Consider the following 13,984-nt stretch of genomic DNA (forward strand, 5'->3'; position numbering starts at 1 on the left):
GTCAGCACTCGGCAAAAAAAAAAACCGACGTCAACTCTGACGACCTCTTTGCCGAGTGCCACCTCAGCGGCACTCGGCAAAGAATTTTTCCTTTTTTTTTGAAAATTCTTTGCCGAGTGCCATACTCTTGCACTCGGCAAAGAAATTTTTTCTTTTTAAAAAAAAAAAATCTTTGCTGAGTGTCATGGCTCTGGCACTCGGCAAAGCTGGGAAATTAGGTCTCTGCTTCCTAGCTTTGCCGAGTGCCATGGTCACGGCACTCGGCAAAGCCCTCTTTGCCGAGTGTGGCACTCGGCAAAGAGGAGAAAAATGCTATTTTTTTTGTTTTTTGCTTTCCATCAGCGCAAACAAAAAAATCACATATATATCAACACACAGCACAGGATATATCACATACACATCCATATTCCATCACATACACATCCATAACCCATCACATACACATCACCATCCATAATACATCACATACAAATCCATTGTCCATAATCCATCATACATTCGCATCATCCATGACAATATCCATCACAATATATATATGTCTCTAGTAGTAGTCCAACATAAGGCTAAGTCTAACACAAGTCCATGCAACATGAAAAGAAACAAATAAACGGTACCTACTGCCAGCCTCCCCACCCGGAGTGTGAACTGCCACCTTGAGGAGGGCCAGTTGTCCACCCGGCCTGTGGAGAAGGGCCACCTTGAGGAGTCGGGTTCGAACCCGCCGACTGTTGCTGCACAAAGAAGAAGCGAATTCATGAGTATCTACAGGAGGGCCGCATAAGCTAAAGGAATAAACAACCATATATACTCACCGGAGTCCCTACAGGAGGAGGAGGAGCCACAACTGGAGCGAGCAGCGATTGGGGCACGACCACACCTGGCAAGGTCTGAAGGCTCGCCATGAAGCTGAACATGTCCTGCAGCCTCTGCGTCTCGGCCGCCCTCTGGGCTTGTACAGCCTCCATCTCCAGCCGATGGGCCTCCGCCTAGGCCGCCTGTTGGGCCTCCAACCTCCGCAAGTCGGCCTGCAACATTCCACCCGCAATGTTTAAACAATGCAAAGGCAAGGTAGATGTGTAAAAGCAATGAACGACGAATAAAACAGTACTAACCTGGAGTTCCATCATCTACTACTGTGAGCTCTGCTGCTGAGAGCGTATGGGGAGGGAGGAGCTCGTGCTCCTTGCTTGAATCTCGGCGAGGTTGGGAACAGAGGCGGAGTCGACTGTGCTGTCCGCCATCCAGTACCGGCCGTGCTGCTTCCCTCCTCCCAGCCTCATCAGGAGGTCTGTGTCCAGGGTTAGGTGGCCGGATCGAAGTCCTCCCCATGGCGCTCGCGGGCCATCGAGGTGTACTCGCTAAGCTTGCTGTGGACGCTCACGCTAGTGTACGCCTCGGGCCCGTCCGCCGGGTTGTAGGTGACTTTCGAGGCCGTCGCCTTGCCCTTGTGTGCCAGGGCGTACGCCATGTACTCGTTGCATTCCTGGCCTTGGTGCGCCTGGGACTACGAGGAAAACACAAAGATGATTACAAGTAATGAGAATTGAGTGTTAGAATAAATAAATAAAGATGAAAACACAAAGAAGATTACCCATGTCTGGGCGTACGCGTTGAGGCTCCGGTTGCCTTGGTGGTGTAGCGCCCCACCCTTCTACAGGCGGCAGTCCCGATAGATGTTGTGCTTCTCCACCCACTCCTCCGAGAGCCACCTGTCCACAATGGCCTCCTAGCAGAGGCGGTGCCTAGCGCACCAATCAGGACATTGCTGCATGCCATCAAGTTATTGATATGTCAGAAGATGAAATGAAGCCTACCTATTCTTCATGGAAGGAGTTAGTATTAATGTTTCGTACTTACCAAGAGGTACTGCTCCTTGGTGAGCATCCTGGTCCTAGCATCGGCCTTCCTCACCACCTAACCAAGGACGTCGGTGCAGTGGCGAGGCGATGCGGTGCAGGCAGACCAGCAACGCCAACGAAGATGATCGGGGTTGCCGAGTCCCTCCCATGGGTCCTTCTCCTACATAAAAAGACAATAGGTTAGAATCCATTGAAAATTTCGGCAGCACCTCCCCTGCATGGGGAGGTTTCCAAAACCTGCAAGAAACGTAGGCGCGATGGCCAACAACCACATATATACCAAACATAGGCACGAAGGCCAACAAACATATATACACCAAGACGAGCCATGTACTTTAGTTCTCTTTCCATGCAGATGAAAGTATCGAAGTAGTACAGCAACAAGTACTACTACCACTACAACTACTACCAACACTAACACTACTACTACTATCACTACTTACTACCAACAATACTACTAACACTACTAACTACTAACTACTACTACTTACTAACTACTACTAACACTACTAAGTACTACTACTAACTACTACAGGTGTAGGGCATACCTTCGCGACGAGAATGGCAGCGACGAGGGTCGGCGACGACGGTGAGGACGACCGCAGCGGCGTGAGGGTCACCTTCCTTCTCCTCTCCTTCTCCTTCTCCTCCTCTCTTCTCCCCTCCTCCTCTCTTCTCCCCTTCTCCTCTCTTCTCCCCTGCCTCCTCCTCTCTTCTGCAGTGGCGTGGTGGCGGGGGTGGGCGCGTGGTGCGGCGGCGGCGGCTGAGGGAGAGAGAGGTGAGAGGGAGAGAGAAATGAGAGAGCGAGACAGAGAGCGCGCCGGTCGGGCGCGGTTGAAGGAAACGGCGGCTTTGCCGAGTGCCAGATCGGCGGCACTCGGCAAAGTCAATTTTCTTCGCCGAGTGTCGTGATCTGGCACTCGGCGAAGTTTTAAAAAAAAATCAGCAGCTCTTTGCCGAGTGCCAGCTGGGCGGCACTCAGCAAAGTTATTACTTTACCGAGTGCCAACCCTAGGCACTCGGCAAAATAATTTTTTTTGTTTTTTGCCACCAATTTTTTTTGAAGCTTTAGTACACTACCACAAACAACATGTTTAAATTTGGGACATTTTCATTGCCTTTTGGCATATTTCTATAGTTTATTTTGTTTTGTTGAATTTTTTCAGAAAATGTAAGTTTGAACTGCAGGTGCATCGAATAATGGATTACATTCATTCAAAAAATGTTATCCTTGTTTCTTAGTGTAAATTTAGGCTAAATCCAGGAACTGTCTCGAAATTTCGATCAACGTGCTCACGGGGCAACGCCGCCAACTTGCGTGGGAGTGGATTTTTAATTGTATAAAATGCGAATGAATTCCGAAAATCATGAAACTTGTTGAGTTGTCGCCATATCGTATGCGTATGCCGTGGAAAAAATTTGAAAAAGTTTCGAGCACGTTGTCACGTACGATGCTCACAAACCAAGACATCTCTAAATGCGTATGCCGTTTGGCATTCAACAAAACAAAATAAACTATAGAAATATGCCAAAAGGCAATGAAAATGTCCCAAATTTAAACTTGTTGTTTGTGGTAGTGTACTAAAGCTTCAAAAAAAATTGGTGGCAAAAAACCAAAAAAAATTATTTTACCGAGTGCCAAGTTTTGGCACTCGGCAAAATAAATTCTTTGCCGAGTGCCAAACGGGAGGCACTCGGCAATGAGGACGCTGCTGGATGCCGTTAAGCCCTACCAATCTTTGCCGAGTGTCTGACTTTGCCGAGTGCCAGACACTCGGCAAAGACAGCCTTTGCCGAGTGCAGGTCTTTGCCGAGTGCCAGGCACTCGGCAAAGGCCTCTTTGTCGAGTGCCATATTTTGCCGAGTGCGACGCTCGGTAAAGCAGGTCTTTGCCGAGTGTCCGAAAATTGGCACTCGACAAAGATTTTTGCACTCGGCAAATCACGTGTTTCCCATAGTGTTAGCTCTACAGTTAATGAAAGGTCATGTGCTAAGGGCACTAATCTTTTCTCTATATATGGACGATCTGTGACACAGTCCTTAACTTACAATTTACACATGTGGCAATTTTATCTCTCTCTCTCTCTCTCTATATATATATATATAGGGAGAGACTATTCAGTAGCTGGCTACGAAATAAGTTATTCTGTAGCCACCTTCATTTACTATAATTTTATATACTAATTTATGATAATGTCAATACATATTTACGATAGTTGGGTTACTATAACACATGGAGATATTTACCATAACGTTATATTAAACCACTTAGTAAGGAGTTACTATAATCTCGTAAATTAACATAGTAATTATTGTAACTCAAAGTGGCTACAGAATAAGTTATTCTGCAGCCAGCTACAGGATAGTAGTTCTATATATATATATATATATATATAACCCTTTTGTCAAGCATGATACGGAGTTCGATTCCAAAAACATATTGGGTCATGTATGTGACCCGGACTCATATATCATTCAGAAGTAGAGATTTTGGTAAAAAAACATCTTTCAACAACATTTTCAATTGGATATCCGAATATAGATACCTTATATTTCATATTTCTCGCTCTCCAAAGATGAAGAGTGAGGATGACTCTCTGACTACGTATAAGATATAGAAAAACTGTTGGAGAGTACAAAGATATAGAAACCAATTTTTACTCAAATGATTCTCCAAATGATAATTTAGATTTTAGAAAAACTCTTAGAGATGCTCTTATACATCTAATACCTTTGTAAAATACTATAGTTCACACATTACACGTGGCTCTAAATCACTGCTTGGATGACGGATATCAATGAAAATAATAATACGATGATTTATGTTGTTTTGGGCGAAAAATAAAAACTACTCAGGACAGAGATGATTATTTTTCTCCGACATATATTCCCCTAAAACTTTGATACTTTTTTCAATAAGACTCTTAAACATCTAGATAATCTACTATATAATTACAGGGCAAATGACTCCTATTGACATTTGTTCGTCCTACATCTAAACGCTGCACCCGTAAAGGCATATATAGGTTGGTTGAATACAAACTTAGGATCAGGTTATTTTGCATTATGTTTTATAATGACAAAGGTGCATATAAAATCATTTTGGGTATTTTAAATTATATTTCACATTGGGAGATCTGGTAATTTAGATACAAAGTTAGTGGGTTATTTTAAACTATCTTTCATAGTAGCAAAGGATGGTAATTTAGATGTAAAGTTAGGATTTATATTGAATTATGTTTCATAATGACAAAGGTGGGTAATTTAGATGCAAATATAGTTGATTATAATTTATATACAAATTTAGGAGGTTATTTTAAATTATCTTTCATAATAACAGATGTGGGTAATTTAGATGTAAAATAGGGGTTATTTTTATATATTTTTCAATGGCAGAGGTGGGTATTTTTTTCTTCTAAATTATAGTAGATCCAATGACTATTGTGAGGGATGATGATTTGAGTCTCTCAAATTAAAGGGCTAGATGTTTCCAATTATTTTGAGAATTTCTATGTTTTATCTTTTTCCTATCGCTTTTGGGAGAACTAAAATGGTGCCTTTTGTTGGGGCCTCTAACTAGTAATGGCAGATGCGGGTAGTTTTTTTTTAGCCTAGACTCCTAGTGTACAAGTTGTAGTATCTGTACTCTACACAACACACTCACACCACCATACACATGCACACCTCTAGAAGCTACAACCTATACATCTCAAACGTCCTTCTGGAAATCATCGAAGCCACACGAGCCTCGTAGACGACGGACATGTCATAGTCCCATTGTAGCGCGCACACGAGTGTCCAGGACCTGCAAGATTATTATTTGGGAATAAATCTCCACGGTGGGAAATCACTGAGCCGAGCAGGGCTCGAACTCAGGACCGATGGCTTCCACTCCGGGAGAGCTCACCATCTGAGCTGCAGCTCGGTCCCAGATGCGGGTAGTTTATATACAAATTTAGGGGTTATTTTAAATTATCTTTCATAATGGCAGAGGTGGGTAACTGAGATGTACAATTAGGGGTTACTTTATTTGTTTTTCATAATGGCAGAGGTCGGTAATTTTTTTTTCCAAATTACCACAGATCCAATGGCTATTATTGGCGATAAATATTTCAGTCTCCCAAATTAAAGGCTGAATGTTTGTGATTATTGTGATAATTTTTAGGATCCAATGATTGCGTGTCTAAGAGAATTAATGTGATGCATCCGTTATGGCCTCTAATTTATAATAGTAAGATTTTGTGCACCAGAAAATATTCCCTCCTTCCTAAATTATATTTTGGTTTTTTTAGATTCATAGCTTTTACTATATACTTAGATATATACTAGCTCTAGATACATAGTATAAAAGTAATATATCTAAAAAAGCAAGATGGTCTTACAATTTGGAAGGGAGTGAGTGAGTGGCAGCTCTTACACTTGTCAACGATTACTATGCATCCGAAAAGATCTAGTACTGACCTTTGACTGATTTGTTTTGCTACACCTGTTCTATAGTACCGGTTTTCTTGACGCTGTGCAGTCTGAAAGCAGCGGACCACACGCAGAGAACCATTCCAAACTGAGCTACACGGCAAAAAAATTAAGACAATGGACTAGGACAATAGTGATCAAAGTCAAACTAGAGTACGTACCTTGCGCACGAACAGCATTTCCATTATTACGCCATATTGTCCGATCTTTGATTAGCGTCATCGTCCGCTCCCTACTTGCTGCTTCACTGAAGTCAAACACTTGTGCTGCTGAAACTCCAGCACCACTGTGGTCTTGTTGCCCGGCCTCCCTGCTTGCTGCTTAAATGTACATCTTCTTTATTATTTTAGGAGATATAAGTATTAGTTACATCTCACTAATAAAAAATTACAAACTTATTAGCAAGCAATCAATTGAAACCTACGCCATGTTACTTAGAATCAAATTCACCCCAAGTCTTTAAAGTTGTGTGTAGGTGTCATATAGGTCCGCCAAAGTCTCAAAATACATTTTGAAGTCGTTGAAATTAGTTTGAGTCTCATCCATGTCCAAACGGGTGCTTACCTGAGCCGGTAGTGACGTGGATTTTATGCACAAGAAAATACTCTGTCCTTCCTAAATTAATATTTATTTTTTAAAACTTATAACTTTTACTATGTATTTAGACATATACTACGTCTAGATATATAATAAGTTAAAAGCAATGTATCTAAAAAAAAAAGCAAGACGTCTCACAATCTAGAAGGAAGGGAGTAAGTGGAAGCTCTTACACTTGTCAATGATTACTGTGCATCCATAAAAGTCTTTGTGACGAGCACAATTGAGGGCCTGTTTAGTACTGACCTTGACAAATTTTTATTTTGCTACACGTACGGGATGTGATCGATCTGACCTTCCATGTACAAGCACGTACACGTGCTCTATAATACCCGGTTTCACGTTGTGCAGTCTGAAAGCAGCAGACCACACCGTCCACACGCAGAGAACCACTCCAAGCTGAGGTACACGGCAAAAAAATTAAGACAATGGAGTAGGACACTGCCACACTGGTGGCCAATGCAAAGTCAAACTAGAGTACCATATAGCGAATGCGGTACACACGAACAGCAAAGGCTCACGTAACAAGAATACCGTCTGTGAGATGCAAATAGCAACTTTTCATCTCAACGAAAATGGACAAAGGAGAATGCCGCTGGCTGGGTAGTTGTCAGGTACCATGAGCATCTAAAAGGGGGTGAATTGAGTGTTTAATTTACACTTAAAAGCTAGTGCTTAACTTACACTACCACTAGAAACCATAAGCTATTCAAGCAAGATGCATACATAAGGTCTTTTCTATTGTACTTTAACTTACGCATAACCCATAAAGGGTTTTGCAATCTAGAACCAATTCTATGAACTAACCTAAGCTAATCTAGGAAGGTAAGGGATGCACAAGTGAAGTACAAGCTGGAAGCAAAAAAAAAAGAGGTAAGTAAACACGCTTATTAAATAAGAGAGAGTAAACTTCTAAAGACACGACGATATATAGCCCTTGATGTCAATTGCCAAAATGCAACCCTTAGTCCACGTTAGAGCTCCCCCAAGATACGCTCTTGGTCGCCATGTCTCTCCCGGTCATAGTGTTAGATTCTCCATACCATACCTCTACCAACCAAAGGGTAGCACGTGAGTCACATTGTTCTCAGTACTACCCCAAATCTCTTGGTCACCTTGATGCTATGTCTAATTTATTAATCTTGCTAGAAACTTCACTATTACTATCAAGTTTATTACTGAAATTACTACAGGTATTGAGTACCCAAATCGTATTCTTCTTTTTTGTTTAAAATTGCTATTCTTTTTAATCTTATCGTTGGCAACATCATTCATCGTTACTACTTTCTTACCCTTTGTTGTGTCGGCCTATTCTGGCCCGATCAACACTCTTTTATTCACAAAGTTAATTGTGTTTTTGGGAAGATTTTTCAAGTAACTTGTGCCCCAAGCATCTTGAGAGTTTATAAACTTCTATCGACCTTCATTAATGGCAGATTGCAATTGATGATGACCAAACATATTGCAATTTCTAGTACTATGAGAAAATAAACTGTGCAACTTGCAATATGTACGGCCTTTCAGTTCTGCATATGATGGCATAACATGGTGATCTAGTAATCTAATATGTTCCCCTTGCAATCAAATATAAAAAATCTGATCACGCATAGTTATATCAAATGTATACCTTTTATTGTTTAACTGATTCTTCTGCGGAGACGACTTTAAGTCTAAGCAAACGAATGGTTTTGTCGATAGAATATCGTCGACAGTCCTCCGAGGGGTATCCCACGAAGGTAGATTGATCGACAGAGATGTGTGTAATCGAGAACAAGAAGGCAACAGAGACACACGAGTTAGATAGGTTCAGGCCGTCAATATGACGTAATACCCTACTTCTGTGGTCTGTTGGATTGTATTGGCTATCGTATCAAATTGCGTGTCTTTGGAGGGGGTCCCTGCCCGCCTTTATATAGTCCGGGGGCAGGGTTACAAGTCGGTTAGATCTAGGAGATAACCGGAAAGTAATAACATATTACAGGAATCATGAGATCATACGTATCCTAACAGATTTCGTAGTATCTTCAGGATATCTTCCCGGTGTCTTGCGGGAGACGCCGAGCAGCGTCGTGCCCCGCAAGGCTTCATCTTGTGGGCTGGGCCGCCCCTAGGGGCGCAGCCCATATGGTCCGCCGTGGGTATCTGGGGTTGTACCCCCCACAGCTAGTCCCCAAGCACCTTGCATCCATTGTGCAACGCCGTCTTGAGCTTGTCCGAGCAGGTGCGAACAAAGCTGAGCAGTCAAACTCATGGTCCGGCCACCGTGATGATTTGCCGAGCAGTTGTGAGCCGTCGCCGAGCAACGTGAACTATCGCCGAGCAGTGTGAACCATCGTCGAGCAGCGTATCCCAAGTTAGGCTTGCCATAAGGATGTAAGGAGCTCAAGTTTGAAATCAAAATTTTTCTCGCAATGGACCAAGTGTGCCCACTTAGAGTCCGACCATGAGAAAGGGAGATAGTCTTCTTTAGCTTTGGGAGGCGCGGACTCTTCCAGATTAAAGCAAACACACTCACCGCGAGGTGAAGTGTGCCTACTTAGTCCCCGAGTCTAATAGTAGGTGACGTAGTCACGTAGTTCCAAGGTCCAAAGTAAGGAAAAGCACAAGGCCAGCCGAGCAGGCAGCTAGTCCCCGGGTGTAGCCCTAAAATGAGAAAAACACATTCACCGCAAGGTGAAGTGTGTCCACTTAATCCCCGAGCCAAACAGTAGGTGACATGGTCACGTGGTGCCAGGCTAAAAAACAGTAGTCAACAGAAGAAAGTCCCTACTGCGATGAGGAGCCAAGTCTTTTTGATGATGCAGTCCTTGAGCCACAAGTGGAAATCCTGGAGAAAACAAATCGCAGAGAAAAAACTGGAGTAATGGTTGTACAGTAGTAATACTGAGCTATATCAGATGGCGAAGAAGTCGGTGAATATTCGGTGAGCAGTAACAACTTGCGGCGATAAATGGGTGATACGAGCTGCAGTTGTGCGAAAGCCCAGGTAACGGCCCACCACGCCATTTTAGAGAATTCGGAGAGGCACAAATCGTGGAGCGATTTCCTAAAAACCCTCGAATGCGAAAGGTGGGGGGGAGTGCTTTATAACTACGTCACCACACCCGGCGCTGCCACCTTCACCACTTTGTCGTTTCATCTTCCTCCTCAGCCCTTGTGCTTCTTGATTCATATTCACACACATTTCAACCGTGAATCCCAAACCAGATCTGAGAGATGGCACCGAAGAAAGGAGCTGGTAACCCGAAGAAGGCGATTGCCGGAGTCAGCCGTGATGAAGAGTGGGTGCCGTCGCGTATGGGGGAGGCAGAGCTCAACAGGATAGTGGAGGCGGGTGTTCTACCTGACTGCGTCACCCCCGGAAGGTGGCCGACCAGTGGTGAGCCCTACCCAATGCCTCATACTAACGAAGCTGTAGTATTTGAGGATTATTTCTGGCGCGGGTTATGATTTCCTGTTCATCCTTTCTTGAGGGATCTATTGGAGTTCCGGAGAGTCAGTTTGTGCAACCTCCACCCAAACACCATCTTGCACATTTTGATTTTCATTCATTTCTGTGAGGCACATCTCGGGATTCTTCCCCACTTCAACCTCTTCGGTCACCTGTTCTGGCTGAAGAAGAAGGGTGACGGTGGTTCCAAGGTGGTCGGCGGCGTGTATCTTCAATTGCGTGATGGAATGGCGGGCGAGTACCTCACTATGCCGCTGAACACGTCGCTAAAGTGATGGAATGCCAGGTGGTTCTATATGAAAAAGAGCCATCCTACCATCCACTGCGACGCTGACCACATCTCGGAGGGCCAGAAAAGCCGGTCGAAGAGGCCAAGCAGTGTCGATATGGATCAGGTGAGGGAGCTCCTCAGCCTGATAAAGGGCTTAAAGACAAATGCCGGTCTGGTGGCGGAGAGCTTCATAGTGCGCCACATCCAGCCTTGCAAGGAGAGGGCCCATGAGGGCTTTGACTTCAAGGGGGACACCGATGACACTAGGGAGAGGATGGAGATGCTATCGAGGGACGAAGTGCTAGAGCGGGCCACAGAGCTATTCGCTCTGTTTGCCTTGTTCAACGTGTCAGGGTAGATGACACCCTTTAACTGCATGAACTCGCCTCCTTAGGTAAACATCTCATCTGTGTGTTCCTGATCCTTTTTTATCCTATACTGTTGCCGAGCAGTGAACTAATTCACTTATGGAAAGATCCATCCACAGGAACGAGCGATGTACTTCTTGGGTGTGCTGAGGGGTGATTGGCCACAGGCCGTAGATGCCCAACCACCAGCTTAGCCTGAGGAAGGTACCATTAGTGCCTTGTCGGAGTCCAGAGGCGTAGATGTTGGTCGAATGGATAGTCCTTCCTCAGTGTCGGAGAAAGTCTGGGGGAAGAGGGCAGCGGCAGATAAGCCGGTGAATGGTGGGAACGGCGCCTCCACTGAGTTCCTTATGTAGAACCACTCCCCATGCCACCCCTGATTAGAGTCATAGGGGGTGTACGCGGGGGAGGAGCCCGACAAACACAGCTTCTTCTGTAGGGCGAAGCCACCAACCGGCGCGGTCCTGGCCAGCTTCCCCTCTGACAAAGCTTGCCCAGTTAAGATCCGCCAGAAGAAGTCCACGTGTGGCTCCATCCCGAGGAAGGCCTCGCACATGGTGACAAAGCCGGCGACGTGTAGCACCCCAGTCAAATTGAGGTGCTGCAGCTCTAGGCCCCACTCATTGAGGAGCCCACGCAGGAACAAGTGCGTGGGTATCCTAGCCCACGCTCATAGAAGGCGAGGAAGGAGACGACCACGCCAGCCCAAGGTCATGGGAAATCCTCCCTCGTAGGAGCCCTCCAGTGCGCCACCTCCTTCGGTGGAAGCAGCCCCTTCTCGGTGAAGGCGGCGAGCACCGACTCGTCCACATTGGATGGCCTCCAGCTTGACATTGTGCTCCAGATTCATGAAATAGATATGTGAGTTCTCCCCTCCCTCGCTTTACCCTCTTTCTCGCTTAGGAACCGCCACGGCGCATGAACGCACTGGGCGAGAAGGTAGAAGGAGGAGAGGCAGCAGTTGGAGAATAGGCGAAGGAATAGGACGAAGGCCCTCTCCCTTCCCCTATTTAAGGAGGAGGCACAGCAATTGGAGAAAGGCGAAGGATTAGGGAAAAAACCCTATCCCTTCCTCTATTCAATGTGGATGGGAATACGATGGGGCGCGTCCTGACCGATGGGATGCGTCCTGCCCGATGAGACGACGCCTGGTTAGATGGGATGTGGCCTGGACATGGCCCACCACTACCGCACGTCGGGTGTGGGAAACAAGGCACAACCACGCGTAGGCGGCCCTCTGCCTTCCTAGGCAGGACCTAGAAGGGCCCAACAACAGGATCTCTGCCCAGGAGAGACCAATGGGCTTCCTAAGTCGATCGGACGGCTCAAGCGAACGTCGAGAGATAGGTAAGGAGCAAAGGGACGCCTCATGTGGGCCACACCAACTCTGTCACGAACGACGAGCGTGGATCCCATTTAGACATATCCGATAAAAACTCCTCAAGTCTGTCACTCGAGTCAACGAGGTAACTCTACCGATCCCTCTTACTTTATTTTTTCCTGATACATGATCATTCATTCATCCATTTACATAGACGCATTCACACATTCGTTCATATAGTCATTCATTCATCCCATACATCCGAAGCTTCACATATGCAATTGATGCATCACAACGCTCCGTGTTGCGTCACGAAGCAGCAGTTGCCTCATTCAACATGAGCAATGACCGACCGGGGTTCGAAGGTTGGCCTACGAAGGGCTCGAGGCCGCCTCGAGTCAAACAGAGCCAAGGGAGAAAATGCAGATGAGCCCCAGCGGTCTGAACCCAATCTGCTCAGAAGCAGATAGGTCATCTCAACCCTCTCGTTCGATCCTAACCTCGAGCCATGCCCATAGAATCTCCATCGAGGGGAGGCCAGCGGGCCACCTGAGTCGGTCTCCGGAACAACCCGGGCATCTGCCGGGACGCGGATTAAGGAGCAGTGGAATGCTGCATGAGGGCTATGCCGACCCTGTCATGAATGACGGACCCAGATTCCACTCGAACGTACCCATTAGCGAGCTCACTCAGCATGTCACTCGAGCCATCGAGGCAAGCGATGTTAGCTTAGCCCCTCCGGTTGTGGAAACTGCAGACGGGGTAACGCACAGAACTAGACCAACCCCTATTGACCCCAATGGGGCTTAGGGGCTCAGGTCACCCGACACCGACTTGGGAAATCAATCGACCACACAGGTCGTGGGCGGGATAAACACGGGCAAACACCCCGAACGATAGTCTACGACCCTAGGAAAAGAGTACCGAGATGCTCAACCTCCAACCGACTCACCAGTCGGATGTAGGCTCGGGGGCTACACCCGCAGGTGTGCTCGGGCGCACCCGCTGTCAACACAAAAAATTCCCCCGCTGACAAAACGAAAAGGCCTCTAGATGATTCTACCTGAATCGCCTGGGGGCTCAGGGGCTACACCCGCGGGTGCGCTCACACACACCCGCTGTCAAGACAAAAAAAATCCCTAGATGATTCTACCCGAAACGCCCGGGGGCTCGGGGGCTCCTGTTGGGTTCATAAACTCGGGGTCCCTCATGGACCTGCTTCCTAATAAAAACTTGGCCCAGCAGACGACGTTGTGAATGACGCGACTCCTGGGCCGACCCAAAAACCTAACGACAGGCCAGAAGGCCGATCCAGTCTTTTGACCGGAAGGCCTGGCCAAGAAAGAACGGAGCTCGCTTCCGACTCTGGCTCGTCTCTCCGACTAGGGCTCGCTTCCAACTATGGCCCGCCTCTCCGACCGGAAGGCCTGGTAGAGGAGGAACGACGCTCGCTTCTAACTCCGTCCCGCCTCTTCGACTAGAAGTCCTAGCAAAGGAGAGGACGACGCTCGCTTCCGACTCTGACCCGCTTCTCCGACCGGGAATACACCGAACTTCTGCTTACAACTCTTTTCCGACCAGGAGGCCAAAGCCAAATGGAGAACGACCGACCGAGGACGCCCGCTCGGTGAAGACCCAGGAAAC

This window comes from Miscanthus floridulus, chromosome 9 (genome assembly GCF_019320115.1).
Source record: "Miscanthus floridulus cultivar M001 chromosome 9, ASM1932011v1, whole genome shotgun sequence".
Classification (NCBI taxonomy): domain Eukaryota; kingdom Viridiplantae; phylum Streptophyta; class Magnoliopsida; order Poales; family Poaceae; genus Miscanthus; species Miscanthus floridulus.